This window comes from Phascolarctos cinereus, unplaced genomic scaffold (assembly GCF_003287225.1).
Source record: "Phascolarctos cinereus isolate Bilbo 61053 unplaced genomic scaffold, phaCin_HiC Scaffold_3;HRSCAF=262, whole genome shotgun sequence".
In the NCBI taxonomy this organism is placed as follows: domain Eukaryota; kingdom Metazoa; phylum Chordata; class Mammalia; order Diprotodontia; family Phascolarctidae; genus Phascolarctos; species Phascolarctos cinereus.
In genome coordinates, this window is record NW_027555736.1 from 237,692,324 (window position 1) to 237,706,181 (window position 13,858).

Genomic DNA, 13,858 nt, shown 5'->3' on the forward strand with positions numbered 1-13,858 from the left:
CTCCAAACCTTCCCACTTAATTAAAAAAAATACCCCTCTTGTATAACAAGTAAACTTAGTCAAGCAAAATTAAATCCACATTTTGGCCATGTATGAAAAAGCATGTGTTAGTATCACTAGTCCATAGCTTCTCTGCCGAGATGTGGGAGCATGATTTATCACTAGTACTCTGGAACTGAGGTCAGTCATTGCATTGCTCTGAGTGCTTAAGACTTTCAAAGTCATTTTTTCTTTATAACCATCATAGTCATTGTATAAATAATTCTGGTTTTGTGTCATTCTATGTTTCACTCTGCATCAGTTCATATAGGCCTTCCTAGGCTTCTCCGATTGTTTCATTTTATCATTTTCATGTGGCAATAACACTATTAAATTTGTGTACTGTAATTTATTAAAATCCACCAATTGATGGGCACTCCCATAGTTTCCAATTCCCAACAATAAAAAGTGCTGATATATTTTTGTGCATATAGATCTTCTCAATTAAAAAAAATCTTTGGAGTAGGTATCTAGTAGCAGTACCAGTGAGTTAAGAGGTATGACTTTTGGGGTTGATTTCCAAGTGGCTTTCCAGAATGACCAATTCACAACTTCCCCAACAGGGTATTAGTATGCCTGTCTTCCTAATTCCCTTCAATAATTACCATTTCCCTCTTTTGTCATCTTAGTCAGTCTGATGGGTATGAAATAGAACTTCAGAGTTGTTTAATTACAACTTCTCTTATTAGTGATCTTCAGCATTTCTTCAAATGGTTGTTGATAGATTTATTTCTTTTCTTAAGGACTGCTTATTTATACCCCCTGACCACTCATCTATTGGGGAATGGCTCTTATTCTTACATATTTGAATCAATTCCCTCTATGTCTTGGATATTAGACATTTGCCAGAGAAACTCTTCACTGATTTTATTTATGTAAAACCTTTTCAATTATATATAATTAAAAAATTTAAATATCTTATGATATTCTCCATCCTTTGTTTGCTCAAGAACTCCTCTCCTATCCATAAATGTGGAATGCATCTCTTTTCTTGTTCCTCTAATTTGATTATAAGGTGACTTTTTGTACCTAGGTCATACTTCCATTTGGAGCTTATTGTGGTATATGGTGTGAGATGTTGCTCTAAACCTAATTTCTGCCAGATTTTTTCTGTTTTCCCTAGCAGTTTTTTTTTGGTCAAATAGTGAGTTTTTAGCCAAGGAGTTGTGGACATTGGGTTTATTGAACACTATACTATTGTATTCATTTGTTTCCTTATGTTGTATACTTAATCTGTTCCACTAATCAGCTTTTCTATCTTTTTAACCAAATCATTAAAATATAGTAAAAAATACTGCCACACATACACAAAGCAAAACAGAGACGAGGATTGCATATGCAGCAATGAATCTGCTTCTTTGGTTAAGTATACAACAAATTCAATATGTTATTTTCAAAGTTCTGTGTTTGCATTTCAAAGCTTCTACTCTTTCCTGGTCTTTTCCTCAGGAATGCCTGAAAGTCCTCTGCTCTGATAAAGATTCATTTCTTCCAGTTATTCTTGGGGTCCTTGCGGCCAAGCCATTTTTTATTTTGAAGCTCTGCTTACACTTGTGAAGTTACTCTCTTCTTCCTGAGCTTCTCTTAATTCATGGGGTTTTTGTTTGTTTGCTTGTTTTGATGCTCTTGTTGTTGGGGGGTTTTTTTTGCATTGTGTTTGGTGTGATTTTATAATTTGTTTGTTTATATCTCCAGCCTCAGTTTCTCCATTGGGACTTTGTTCTATGGTCATGCTCTGCCTCCTTTTCATACTCTTGAATGGAGCAGGCAAACCTTCTTTGCTTTTGTCCTTTCTATAGTCCAGAGCGAATGCCTCTGAAGTTCTGGCTGGGGTGTCTGGGTCCAGACCCTACCTTTCCCATAGTCCATGGGTTCTGAGACCTCTTCTGGTTGCCCAGCACAGGCTTTGGCTTCAGCTCTCATCTACTTTTGGAACATGCCTTTGTCTGGCCAGCCCATTCTCTCATAGGCGAGCTCCTACTGGGGCCTCCATTTTGTGCAGAGGTCCACTCCAACCACGCTTCATCCCCTCTCCAATGCTGCTCCTGACTTTCCAGACTTCCAACACTTTCCTCTCCCTCCTTGAAGCCTTCCCCAATTTTTCAGCTCCTTTTTGTGTGTTATCTTTCCTTATTAGAATGTAAGCTACACGAGGTGAGGAATTATCTTTCTTTTTGCTTGGCATTTGTATCCCCAGTGTTTGGTATAGTACCTGGCACACAGTAAGCACCAAATAAGTGCTTGTTTCTTTCCTTCCTGTCTCTTCTTAAAGGGGGCAGGGGCATTAAGTGATATGCCCAAAGTCACACGGGCAGTAAGTATCCGAGGTGAGATTTGAACCCAGGTCCTTTACTTCTTGGACTTGTGCTCTTTTTGAGGCAGAGGGATATTAATGGATGGAATGTTGGATTTGGAAGTAGGAAGAGCTTCTTTGACACTCACTTGATATGACATAGAGACACATAGGTGATTCAGTGCATAGAGTGCTGGGTCTGGAATCACTAAGACCTGAGTTCAAATCTGGTCTCACTCACTTACTAGCTGTGTGACACTGGGCAAATCACATAACCTTTGTCTGTCTTAATCCACTGGAGAAGGAAATGACAAACCACTCTATTATCTTTACCAAGAAAACCCCATGGAAATTATTGGCCTGCGGGGTCACGAAGAGTCAGACATGACTGAGGGACTGAACGACAACAGCGAAGCGGTGTCATGGTGGCCAAGTCACTTAATCTCTCTAAGCCTCAGTTTCCTCAATTGTAAAACGGGGATAGTAATAACTATAGTACCAACAGAGACAGCTAGATGATGTAGGGGATAAAGTGATGGGTCTAAAGTTAGGAAGACCTGCATTCAGCTTTAGCCTCAAGTACTTACTGTGTGACCCTGGGCAAGTCATTTAACTTCAGTCTCCCCAAGTGTAAAATGGGGATCATGATAGTATCTACCTCCCACGTTATTGTGAGGATCAAATGAGACAGCACTTGTAAAGTGCCTAGCACATAGTAGGCACTTAATAAATGCTCGTTTTATTCCTTCTTTCCTTTTCAGGGTTGTTGTAAGCCTCAAATAAGATACTGTACGTAAAACACTTTGCAAATTTTAAAGAGCATGTGACAGTTATTATTTAGTAATCCAATACCATGCCTATTTGCCAGAACTCACTAACAAGGCAACCATTCCTAAACAGAACTTGATTAAACTGTCTTAGTATGGCTAACCTCAAGAATTTAAATGAATTTCTCTTTAGAATTCGTATATGGTCTGCTGGAGTTGGAAGGCAACTGGACCAAAATGAGCACAACAAAGTTAAAGTGAACGTCCCATCTGCCACCTAAACCAGCTTTGTGGACTTCAAAGAGAGGTCTCTGCACAGAAGGAAGAGACACCTGGGGAGTGGAGGGAAATGAAAATCAGGCCCTCTCGTGTCAGATTTGTTTTTCCAGGACTCAGGAGGTCTGTAGGCTCATACTGTCACTTACAAAGTCATCCCCAGTCAATTTCTGTTTGAATCTGAGAAATTTTCTTCTCACCTCCCCCCAAACACACACACACACACACACACACACACACACACACACACACACACACACACACACACGGACCAATTACTGTTTGAAGTGGATGTGCTACCCTTCACACCGATACTCAGAAGTGCAGTGAGTTTAGAGGAAGTTAACACCCTGTTGGGGCAGGCATCTTAAGCCTTAATTATCACTGTGACCCATCAGTCTCTCACTGAGTGCTAATGGTATTCTGGATTTTTCAGCAGGGATTCTTAAGCCCTTCAAGAGTCTTAACTAATTAAATGGACAAGCACATCTCTGGGAGCTAAGCAAAGGCCAAATATTCTAATGAGAGCTTGGTTTGAGTTCTAATTCAGATTTTCCCTCTGATTTAACAATACCAGGACTACATTAATAAGGAGAACTGTAGAACTGAGCCAATACTTAAAATAATTTAAAGAAAATGTCTACATCTGTATCAATCCCGGAATCTCAGACAAAGTCTTGGGTGTGTATGTGAGGTGGCTGTTAATTATCAGTGTAATTGCCTCAGTTACTCAGCTGACTACAAGTATAAACCTGACTCCAGAGACCCTTGGTCAAATGTTGGACCTTCTTTAAATTCCCCAAAAGTAATACTGATATTTGTCGTTATTTTTTCTGACCACTCCTGTGGAGTAACTGTATGGGAACATAAAGCACTATATGGAGAAGAAATAAGATAGAAGGTGCAGTGTCTAGAGTACGTGACTTGGAGTCAGGAAGTTCAAATTCTGTCTCAGGCACTTACTTGCTGTGTGACCCAGACAAGTCACTTGGTGGTTCAGTTTCCTTATCTGGAAAAATCTTATAATATTACCACCCACTTCACAGGGTTGTTGTCAGGATCAAATGAGTTGACATATGTTAAAGTGCTTCTCGAACCTAAAACCACTATATAAACGTGAGTTCTTATTATTAGTATTCTGTCCAGCAAAAATAAAATTAATCTTAAATATTAATATTTAATAGCAATATTTTTATAAATTCCAAATGCCAATTTGAAGGAGAACAGTTATACAAAACAACTGCAAAGCACCAACCTCAAAACCACCTAATTATCTTAATTGTTTGTCAGTCATTTTCTTGGTCATGTATTTGATTGTGCTGTCCTGGTCTGGCCCTGACTCAGGCTTCTCTCCTATAGTTTATGTTCAGTAGTGGAACTGAATGAGACTTTCATTGGTCATTCAGCAGTTAACAAGAGAAACTTTACTTAGCCATAGCAAGGACCCCTGGAGTTGAGTGAGATGAGTTAAGCTGCCTGACCTGAGTTGCCCACTGTGGTTTCCCTGTCGAGCATCAGAGAGTATCTGATGCACCTTATGGCTGTTTGGTTCTCACTCCACCAGGAAATGATATAAACAGCCTGAGTCTTTAGTTCCCTAAACCAGTCAAGGCTGAAGGATGGTTTCAATATTTTTTTTTGGAGGCAATGGGGGTTAAGTGACTTGCCCAGGGTTGCATAACTAGCAAGTGTCAAGTGTCTGAGGCTGTATTTGAACTCAGGTCCTCCTGACTTGCCCTATCCACTGTGCCACCTAGCTGCCCCCACTTCAGTAGCTTTTAAAGAGAAAGCAACTTCACTTGGATGTGGGGCAGGCATTAGGATAGTCATCCTGCCATATGTATCTTTTAAAAAGTAACGATATATGTTTTCCATTTTGTTCATGCCATTCAAATGTGGCATTTATTGCCTAAAAAATCTTGTTAGGGTCTGAGGTCAGCAGAATCTGAACTTTGGCCTCTTGGAGCAGCAGTGAAGGAAAGAGTCAGCACCCAGTGACCACTACCCAGGGAGACAGGCGAGGCAGTGATCCCTCAGAGACAGAGTAAGAGACAAGGCCAGCTCCTTCCCATGTTCAAGGTCTGGAGGGGCTTTGCTGGAGACTTAAGGTCAGTTTAATCCCCAACAATTATTCGGAGGCTGCCTGGGCCACGGCAAGGGACAGAACCAACTCCTGGCTGAGGACTGTGTGATGGAAGGAGACAGAGAAGAGCTGATGTCGGCACCTACATTAAGACACCAGTAAAAGTAAAGGAGTGTGGCAGAGGAAAGGCCTAGATTGAGTCACCCCATCCAGAATTTTTTTTTGTTTTTTTTCCTCTTATTTTTTCTTCTGAGCCTAACCAACGTGAAACACAGTGAACGTCTCCAAATACAAAGTAGTAGCACATAAAAGAGCTTCTATATGGAATCCCTTCTACGTGGAATTCTACTATTTTCTTCTTAAGTGTTACAGTTATCCCTTCCACATCCCAGGGTTAGGGGTATGGATGTGCCACCCCCCTACCTTCCCACCCCCGATCTGGAAAATTTGCATAAAATGTCTGGCCCTCTGAAAGAAGTCTAAATTATTATGTTACTAAGAGATAAAATGTGCTCATATTATACAATACTGTACATATATATTATGCATTTCTGAGTTTCTAAACTTTTTCTGTGTCATCTGCTGCACAAAACTCCCCCCAAAATTCCTATTTAATTTCTTACGCCAACCCGTGATATATTGAAACCGTGACGGGGAAAGATGTGATGTGGAAGGGATAACTGTATAAAATGAATTCACCATGTAACTTTCACAGCTGTCCTGTTTGTCTGCTTCCTTTTATTCTCTTGTGTGTATTTAAAGAAAATATTTCAATGACTCTTGTTTCTTTTTATTTTCTTTTTCTATTTTTTTTTGGTCAATGCTATTGCTGTCTGCATGCCTTTCTACCTTCTTCCCTGACCTGAGTTGCCCACTGTGGTTTCCCTGTCGAGCATCAGAGAGTATCTGATGCACCTTATGGCTGTTTTGTTCTCACTCCACCAGGAAATGATATAAACAGCCTTCTTCCCCCACCTACCCACACCCTATTGAAAAGAAGAAAAACAAAACCCTTTTAACAAATATTGCATCGTCAAGCAAAGCAAACTCCCACATCGACTGTGTCCGAAAATGTCTTTCAATCTTGGATTTATCGCCTCTCTGACAGGAAGCTGATCGGTAACATGTTTTATCATCAGTCATCTGGAATCACCTCACACAGAACTGCTACAACAGACATCCTGACTGTAGAAGGGATGGGAGCAAAGAGGGCTTGGCCACCCTACTTAAGAGTATGGGAGGGAGTGGGATGTGGTCATGGAACAAAGTGCTACTGCAGAAACTAAGGCTGGAGATAGGAACAAACAGAAGAAAACAGTGAAAGTAATGAGAAAATACTCTGATGTAAGAGAAACCCATGGTGTTCTGGGTTACCAGAAGGGAGCAAACATTTATTAAGCACCTACTATGTACTAACACTTTGCTAAGTGCTTTACAAACGTTATTCCGTTTGACCCTCACAACTCTGGAAAGACATATGAATTTATGCAACACAACAGCTATTTTAAAAATGCATCAAAAAGAGCAGAGCGGCAAGAAGTTCAGTGGGGGCAGACGCCAAGTCAGACAGTGTTGGCGCCGCCATGTTAAATGCAAAAACACAAGTCGTATGTAAAAGACGTTCACAGTGTTACCCACTATCCTCTTTTTTCTGTTCTTTGTGTTTGGAAATGTTTGTGCCTGTTAATGTTGATCAAATTTCTAATAAAATGTAAAAAGAAACCTGTCAGGTGCTATGCATGAGAAGTTGTTGTGTGGTAGACAACAAACATCCTGTTAAACCTGGTTTCAGAAATTTCTGAATTTCAGAAAATTCAGAAAATTCTGTCTAAATTCCACCTCTGCCCCTTTAAGCTATATGACTCTAATCCTCTTTGAGCCTCAGTTTCCTCATACATAAAAAGGAGATAATAATATCTGTAGTACTTTTCTCTTGTCCGTACGCCCTCAAAAACTGACCACAAGGCATAGTCCAGTATGCTAAAGGCCTTCCTTGCTAATGGAACACTCTGGCTGTCCATCAGTCATTTCTTTTTCTTCCCATCTTTTCCTATCCTACAATTGTTTGATGACATTCACTGTGCTTGGTCTTTTCTTTTTTTTTTTAGGCAGTTGGGGTTAAGTGACTTGCCCAGGGTCGCACAGCTAGTAAGTGTCAAGTGTTTGGTCTGAGGCCGAATTTGAGCTCAGATCCTCCTGACTTCAGAGCCAGTGTTCTATCCACTGCGCCACCTTGCTGCCCCCACTATGCCTGTTCTTCAGAATACCTTGTGGGTTATACGTTGCAGCCTGCTCCTGTCCATCCAGCACCTTTCCATTTCTTTGTGTAATACTCATCTTATAGCTCTTCAGAGGTCATGGAGTTCCATATCCATATAGCAGCACCAGTGAAATATTATTGAAAAGATGAGCCTTTGCTTTTATGGGAAACTTGGTGTCTGTAAAAGAGCATTGTAATTTCTGGAAAGCTATCTAAGGTGCTCATCTCCTCCTTTTCATTTCTGGGCCCAGCTCATTGTCCAGCTGAACTGTCTGTCCCAGATCTCCATACTGTTGGGTAAGCTCTATAGAGTATACGCTCATATACATGTGAAATCCAGACTATCGGCATTCTTCCACTTGGGCTTTTCTGTGTGGATGGAGAGGCCAGACCTTGTTTGAGTAATTATGACTCCCTTTCAGGAGGTTCTGCAGTGTCTTGGGGTTTGATGCACAACGTCATCCCCAAAGAGCATGTGAATTCACCATTAGACGGAATCTCTCCTCTACCTGGACTCTACTGAATGCCTTCCATCATAGTTGTGAATACTTCTGGAGACTGTATCTCCCTGTTTTATGCCTTGCTTGATATTTATGACAAGAGGGTCATTGATATCAGGGTTATTTCTGCTGATGTCTTCCAAGGAATTCTGAAAGATGCTGATGATTAAATGGGAGATTCACTGCTATTAAAAAAGTCTACAAGGTGGTATTTTGTTGTGCAGAATCAAAATTTTTTCCCCCTAATCAACAAAAATAGGTACAGTTCTTAATGTTTTTCAGTTAATTTAGAGCGGATAAAAATGTGGTCCATTGCCGAATATTACTTGTGAAAGACTATTTGTTTACAACTTATGCTTTTTTTAAGGATGTCCTTAATTTATCTAGATGACTCATAAAAATTTTACATAGATGCAAGAATAGGAATATAGAGTCAATAGCTATTCACGTTCGTTTGTTCACCTTTTTCTGTATTAATAATGTCCAAGATTTTGTCCATGACTTTGGTATCTTTCTCTCTTTCAGATACCTTGCATATCAATCCCTCAATGTCCTCACAATTGTATTGCTCCTGGCACGATGTCCTCCATACATACTAACAAGGCTGTTTTTCCCATCTTTGTTCTCTCTAGTATTATGTTTACATCCTGTACAAGCATCTTAGGAACTTTGATGACAGAGTCCAAGTGTGGTGGTTCTACTATTCTTGATGGAGAAAACAGTTTGTTGATATGTTTTCTTTTTTTTTTTTCCTCCAATGTTTTCCATTTTTCTTCCTGCTTATCATTCTCCTTACATTTTCCTTCTTGAATACCAGAATACTCTTGGGGAAACTTGGCTTAGTTGCCACAATTTCTTTTAACTGGTTTTTCCTTCCACTGCTTCTCTGCTTTCTGAGACTCATAATTGTCCATCATTATTCTTTGTGAGGCTTTACACATGAATTTCTATTCTATCTGGTGTTGCTTTTAGCAGTTGCCTCTCTCTTTTTAGCAAGTGAGCCAGACATGTTCTGAAAAAAGAAATTTCAGGGCTCTTTTTGTCTCCTTGTTATGGCAATTACATTAATTTAACTTTTGTATGGATTTCTGACATTGGTATTCTTATTGTTTTTGTCTATTTCCCATTTTTTATTTTTCAATAACTTTTTCAAGAATTCAGAGTTATATCCTTTAAATCATACACTATATCTCTTCCTCAATTTTTATTCTTTTTCTTTTCTTTTCTCTTCTTTTTTTTTTTAAAAACCATTGACAAGTTGATGGTTTGATTGTACGCACACAGCTGACTCAAGGTTTAAATCTCATGTCAACAACATGTCTTTTCCTATCTCTTAAAATATTGTCAATTTCATTTTTTGTGGCATTATCTGGTGTTTGCCATAAGATAGAATTCATGACACAGAAATGAGAAGCTTCTGTATGGTGAATCACTAAGCATTTATTAATTACCCACCATATGCCAGCACTGAGGACATAAAAGAAAGACTGGGGATACAAAAGATAGTCATTGCTCTCAAGGAGCTCACAAGCTGTTGTCCCCTTTCTCGTTTAGTTCTCTTGAACTATACGTCCCCATGTATTGCTCTTCAGCCTCATCTTTTCTCAGCTTTGAGTTGAAGTGATCAGAATGTAGGTTGATTTGATCTGGAGGGTCTTAGCAAGTTCTTAGGGCAGCTAAGTGGCACAGTGTATAGAGTGCTGGGTCTGGAGTCAGGAAGACTCATTTTCCTGAGGTCGGATCTGGCCTCAGACACTTCCTAGCTCTGTACCTTTGCATAAGTCACTTAACTCTGTTTGCCTCAGTTTCCTTATCTGTAAAATGAACTGCAGAAGAAAATAGCAAACCACTCTAGTATCTCTGCCAAGAAAATCCCAAATGGGGTCACAAAGAGACAGACATGACTGAAAAATGACTTAACAACAAAGCCAGTTCCTCATAGACTTTCTCTTCCACTTTGACCTGAGGAATGGACCAGGGCACATAAACTGAAATTGCTGCCATAACATCCTTTTAAAAAAAATACTTAGTGAAGCACATGTGCTAGAGCTGCTCTCTCAGCTCCCATTGCAATAGCGGTCTTGATCCCCAGAGAGGGGCTATCATGTCCCTTCAGGACTCTAACAGCAGCCCTGAAGGGTTGGGTTTGTTTGTCTAGAGCAAAAGCCCATGAGCCCCCATCAGTATGCTTGCCCCCATAAAACAGCAAAGCATCCCCAGGGACGGACAGAAAGCAGCACGTGCCAATTGAGTCAAACAACTGACATCAGACTACCACCTGCCCTCAGATCCCAATGGAACCAGCCCAGGACCCTGAACTGAAGAGCCCTGGGAGTACTACCTACTCTCCACAGCACCAGCTCTACTTCCAACCTGGGGATCCACAGCCATAGCTGAGAGAAGCAAACCTTATGGAGAAGGGACCAGCCCTCCTTGCCATCTCTAACACCATTGACTGTTCAACTGCTACCAAAAGGGAGGAAAGTCCAGAGCTCTGAATTAGCAGTACTCTCCTGACCACTAATTCTGCTTCCAGCCTCATTCTGGGAGCCATCATCCCAGGAAATAACCCCAAGGGAGATGTGACTTGACAATTGCTTTTTAAAATTTTTAAAATTTACTCTTATTTATTTATTTAGGCAATTAGGGTTAAGTGACTTGCCCAGGGTCACACAGCTAGTAAGTGCCAAGTGTTTGGTCTGAGGCCAGATTTTTTTTTTTAAATTTTACTCTTTTATTTGTGAAAAAACTACAAGTAGAATTCATAAACATTTCTATTTAAAGCAGGAAAATGATAAAGTGGCTTCTAATAACATAGCCGTGCTCATGGGAGGGCAGATTTGAACTCAGGTCCTCCTGACTTCAGGGCTGGTGCTCTATCTGCTGCACCACCTAGCTGCCCCCTTGACAACTGCTTTTGAAAATGTTAAAAATGTCAACAACCAAAGCTACCCAAGACCCAGAAAATTCATGGCAATAAAGTCCTTGGCACTGTCAAACAGTTCAAAATCAGGAACAAACATGATTTTATCAATGGAAATAATGTCAAAGATGACACATTGCCATCCTTGAGAGCAGAGACTGTCGCTGCTTTTCTATTTACTGCTGAGCCCCAAACACTGTAGTTTGCATATAGTAAGTGCTTCATAAATTCCTTTTCATTTATTAATGCTCCATTGGTATCAATTACCTAACCAGATTATTCATTCTTAGGAAGGAATACTTAACACAGGTGGTGTAATAAGAACATTTGGTATAACATATTTGCCTCCAAAGTCTGTGACACACTCTCCCAACAAGTACATAAGGAGTCCAGGGGAAAGTGGGCTCATAATTAGAACACATGTGGCAAAGAAGGGAACTCATAGCACCTGAGAGATTTTCCTGATGAAAATGTTCGCCTTAGGCATAGTGAAGCTTTCCTTCTGTGCTCCTTGTAGATCCTTGACTAAGCCTTTCCTGACTGTGCCCAGTCTATGGTTGGCTCCTGGTGGCAGATGCTGCCTTTAGCAGTTCTGAGCTTGCATGCTAATGGGAAATATGAAAGCTCCCAATCCTCCAGACCCTTCAAAGTTCACAAGAGCTTCCTCTATGCAAGAAGGTGGGCATGAGAGAAGACTGAGACCAAGACTGAGCCTAAGACCAGGGCTCTTCTCCTTCCCTCTCTACACCCTGATCAATTCCTTCTCAGAGGCTTCACTGGAGGACTCTGCTAAGCTGCCATATGTAGAATGCTTAACATTAAACTAGGCTACTAGTTTTATACAAGCCCCATGGGGTATGAACAACTCCTTAAATCAATTCAAATAGACTTCTTGTAGCAAGTAACTCTACTTTATCCAATGGATTTAAAGGACTCCTAAACTCTTTAAAGATTTTGCGCATTGGTACAGGCATATCTAGAACACGTTCTCTTCATATTTCTATTGAAATTCCTATCCCTTGGGATACTGTTGTACTATAAGAAATGATGAGCAGGATGCTCTCAGAATAACCTGGAAAGACCTATATGAACAGATACAAAATGAAATGATTAGAACCGGGATAACATTGTACATAGTAACAGCAATATTGTAAGATGGTCAGCTGTGAATGATTTAGCTATTCTCAGCAATACAACGATCCAAGGCAACTCTGAAGGATTTATGATGAAAAATGTTATTCTTCTCCAGAGAAAGAACTGATAGAGTCTGTATACAGATCAAAGCATATTTTAAACTTTCTTTTTCTTTTTTTTTGGGGGGGTCCATGTTTTCTTTTATAACATAACTAATATGGAAATGTTTTGCATGACTGCACATGTATAACCTATATCAAGTTGCTTGCCTTCTCAATGAGGGGGGTGGGGAGGGAGGGAGATAACTGGGAACTCAAAAATTTAAAAATGAATGTTAAAAATTGTTTTTACATGTAATTGGGGAAAATAAAATACTAAATAAGTAATTAAAAATTAATAACAAAAGAGAAAATTCAAAAAAGGCAAATTAAAACAAAGTTGAGGTTAAAAAATTCTTATCCTTGATGGTCTTGATCTGCCCTAACTGAAAGTGATTTATCTCTCTTCAGTTCTTGTAATGTGTTGTCTAAATCTTTTTCTTTGCCCATATCACATTCTAACTTGTATCTGTATAGATGATGCATCCTTTCTTTTGAATTGAAATCTGATAGAGATCAGGGATTCTGTCTTTTTTTTTTCATCTTTGTAGCCCAGGTCCTTATAACAACAACAACAACAACAGCAATAATAATAATAACTAACATTTACATAGCGCTTTACTATGTGCCAGGAACCATTGGCATAACAATATTACAATTGTTGTTTTATTTGATCCTTAGAACAACCCTGGGAGGTAGGTGCTATTATTACCCCCATTTTTTACAGATGAGGAAACTCAGGCAGACAGAAGTTAAGTGACTTGCCCAGGATCATACAGCTAGTAAGTGTCTGAGGCCAAACTTGTACTCAGGTGTTCTTGATTCTGGGCTCAGCACTCTATCCACTGCACCACCTAGCTGCTCCTTACACATAGCAGGTACCAAATAAATGTTTGTTAACTTTATGTACTAGAGAGGCATCTTTACTTAGTGGAAAGAATGCATGACTTGGAGTTGAAAAACCTGAGTTTTAATTTCACCTCAAACACTTACTGGCAGAAGGGAATGGAGAAGTATTTACTATTTGACAAGAAATACCCTAAGTGCTGGGAATGCAAATAGAAAAGCAAAGCCATTCTTGCTCTCAGGAAGTTTACATTCTAACTAGAAGAGAGAAGACATATAGGAGATTCAGCTGCCAGGTTGATGAATGACAAAACCTTGAAGTGCTTAGGGTACAAAAGTAGGTCAAATGGCAATCCCTGAGAGTCTAGAGGGCATAGTGGGCAGGATGGATGGTAAGGGTCAGTGGACCCTAGACAGGAATGGCATAGCAGGAAGGGTGGATGGTAAGGGTCAGTGGACCCTAGACAGGAGTGGCCAGATGGATGGCAAGGTCCAGCCATCCACCACCTTATTGCTCATCCAAGTGCTGTGAATCTTCATGTCCATAGGCAAGTTATTTACCTCTCAGAGCCTCAGTTTCTTCATCTGTAAAATGAGAGTAATCATGCCTGTACTACTTATCTCGCAGGGTTGTAAGAA